The following is a 3,577-nucleotide window of genomic DNA, read 5'->3' on the forward strand; positions in this document are numbered from 1 at the left end:
AAGAAAGTTTCCTTTTCTTCCTAATTTGGCCAGAGATTTTATCGTAAGTGAATGTTGAATTTTGTCACAGGCTTTTTCTGTATCAGTTGAGATGATCATATGGGTTTTCTTTTCTAGTCTGCTAATATATTGAATTACCTTAATCAATTAAAAACTTTTTTATTATTATTAGTTTCTAGTGTACAAAACAACACAATGATTAAACTTTTACACATTTCACAAAGTGATAACCCCAACTAATTTACTGACCATCTGACACAGTACATAGCTATTACAATACTATTGCCTATATTTGCCATGCTGTACTTTACATCCTGTGACTATGACTATGAATATACATATATATCAGGTGTATGGTGCAGTGGTTAGGCATTTATATAATTTATGAAATGATGCCCTGAAAAGTCTAGTTCCCATCTGACACCATATATAGTTTTTACAACATTATTGACTATATTCCCCATACGGTATTTCACATCTTCATGACTATTTTGTGACCACCAATTTGTACTCCCTAATCCCTTCACCTTTCTCACCCATCTACCCAATCTCCCTCCCATTTAGCAACCATCTGTTTGTTCTCTGGATCTATGAGTCTATGTCTGTTTTCTTTGTTTATTCTGTTCTTTGCATTCCACATATAAGTGAGGCAATATAGTATTTGTCTTTCTTATTCTGACTTATTTCACTTAACATAATATCCTCTAGGTCTGTCCATGTTGTTCCAAGTGGTAAGATTTCATTCTTTTTTGTGACAAAGTAATACTTCATTGTATAAATATACTACAATTCTTTATCCAACTGTCTGTTGATGGGCATTTTTGTAGTTTCCATATATTGGCTATTGTGAATAGTGCTGCAATAAACATAGGGGTGCATTTATGTTTTTTGAATTAGTGTTTTCGATTTCTTTGGATACTCAGAAGTGAAATTGCTGGGTCATAAGGTAGTTCTATTTTTAATTTTTTGAGGAACCTCCATACTGTTTTACATAGTGGATGCAGCAATTTGTAATCACACCAACAATACAGGAGGGTTCCCTTTTCTCCACATCCTCACCAACACTTGTTGTTTATTGACTTATTGATGTTAGCCATTCTGACAGGAGTGAAGTGGTATCTCATTGTGGTTTTTATTTGCATTTTTCTGATGATTAGTGATGTTGAGCATCTTTTCTTTCATATGTCAATTGGCCATCTGCATGTCATCCTTGGAGAAATGTCTCTTCATTTCCTCCACCCATTTTAATTGGATTGTTTTCATGTTGAGTTGTATGAGCTTTTATAAATTTTGGATACTAACCCCTTATCAGATGTATCATTGGCAAATATCTTCTCCCATTCAGCAGGATGTCTTTTTATTTTGTAAATGGTTTCCTCCGTGTGCAAAAACTTTTTACTCTGATGTAGTCCCATTTGTTTATTTTTTCTTTTGTTTCCCTCGCCTGAAGAGATATATCAGTAACAATATTACTAAAGGTAATGTCTGAGAGTTTACTTCCTATATTTCCTTCTAGGAGTTTTGTGATTTTGGGTCTTACATTTAACTCTTTAATCCGTTTTGAGTATATTCTTGTATATGGTGTAAGAGGGTTGTCCAGTTTACTTGTTTTTCATATATCTGTCCAGTTTTCCAAACATCATTTATTGATAGACTGAATTTACCCCAATGTAACTTCTTGCTTCCTTTGTCATAGATTAAATTACCATATAAGCATGGGTTTATTTCTGGGCTCTCTATACTGTTCATTGATCTATGTGTCTGTTTTTATGCCAATACCATAATGTTTTGATTAGTATAGCCTTGTAGTATAATTTGATATCAGATAGTGTGATACGTCCAGCTTTGTTTCCTCTTTCTCAGAATTGCCATGGCTAGTCATAGTCTTTTTTGGTTCCATATAAATTTATTCTAGTTCCGTGAAAAATGCCATGGGTATTTTGATAAGTATTGTGTTGAATCTCTATGTTGCTTTGGGTAGTATGGACATTTTCACTACATTAATTCTTCTAATCCATGAGCATAGTATATGTCTTTTTAGCATTACTTGTAATACTGGCTTTGTAGTAATGAATTCCCTTAGCTTTCTCTTATCTGTGAATCTCTTTATCTCTCCTTCAATTTTAAATAACTTTGCTCAGTAGAGTAGTCTTGGTTGTAGGCCCTTGTTTTTCATTACTTTGAATATTTCCTGCTACTCCCTTTTGGCCTGCAAAGTTTCTGTTGAGAAATCTGCTGTTAGTCTTACGGGAGCTCCCTTGTAAGTAACTAGTGTTTCTCTTGCTGCTTTTGGATTCTCTCTTTGTCTTTAACCGTTGTCATTCTAATTATGATGTGTCTTGGTGTGGTCCTCTTTGGGTTAATATTGTTTGGGACTCTCTATGTTTCCTGAGCTTGTATGTCTATTTCCTCACCAGGTTAGGGAAGTTTTCCATCATTATTTCTTTAAATAGGTTCTCAATTCCTTGCTCCCTCTCTTCTGCTAATGGTACTTTTATATTCAAATGTTGTTACACTTGATGTTATCCCACAGGTTTCCTAAGCTATCTTTTTTTTATATTCATTTTTGTTTTTGTTGTTCTGATTGGGTGTGTTCTGTTACCATGTCTTCTAAATTGCTGATTCAATCCTCTGCTTTATCTAATCTGCTGTTGAGTCCTTAGCATATTTTTCATTTCATTATTGTATTCTTTATTTCTGAGTGGTTCTTTTTTTATGGTTCCTATGTCTTTCTTTATGCTTACTATCTCTTTGTTGGAATTCTCATTAAGTTCCTCAAGCATTCTTCTTTTCTTTAATTTTTTTTATTTACAGCTGAAACTAACTTAAAAATGTTTATTTCCTCAAACATTTTTATAAACAGTGTTTTAAACTCTGTCTCTGTTAGGTTGGTTGCCTCCATTTTATTCAGTTCTATTTCTGGAGGTTTCTCCTGTTCTTTTGTTTGGGACATATTTTCTTGTTTCCTCATTCTGGCTTCTTCTCTGTGTTTGTTTCTATGTATTAGATAGATCACTTATGTCTCTCAGTCTTTGCTGTGTGGCCTTATGTAGTATGTGTCCTGTGTGATCCATTAAAGCAATCTCCCTGATCTCGTGTGTGTGTTTCAGGAGTGTCCCTTGAGTGTGTTGTTTGTGTACTCCTGTACCTTTTAGTTGAACCTTGATTGCTTTTGACACATCAGTGGGTGGGATTGATTCCCAGGCTCACTGATTGTGAGAATTGGCTATCCCACAGTGTGTCAGCTGCTGTGTAGGGGCTGATCCCTCAGAGGAGGATTTGCTCCTGTGGGCTCTTGTACCTGTTGAGAATCTCTTTGGGTGTGCCACTTGTGGAGCTAGCCAGGTAGTGCTCTGGTATGATCTGAAGTTGGCCTCTGGGTGTGTTATTTCTAGTGTCTTTTGGGTGAAGCTCTCATGCAGGCTAATTTCAGCCTTGCCTGTGACCTGCCTGTGGCTACCTGTTAGGAGCCACAAAGTTATATGTGATTGGTTGCTGTCTGTGCTGCATCTGGATGTGGGGAGGTGAAGGCTTCTCTGTGAACTGAGGCTGGCTGTCGCCAGTATTTGGCCTGAAA

The sequence above is a fragment of the Hipposideros armiger genome, unplaced genomic scaffold, assembly GCF_001890085.2.
Source record: "Hipposideros armiger isolate ML-2016 unplaced genomic scaffold, ASM189008v1 scaffold_1527, whole genome shotgun sequence".
NCBI classification, from domain to species: domain Eukaryota; kingdom Metazoa; phylum Chordata; class Mammalia; order Chiroptera; family Hipposideridae; genus Hipposideros; species Hipposideros armiger.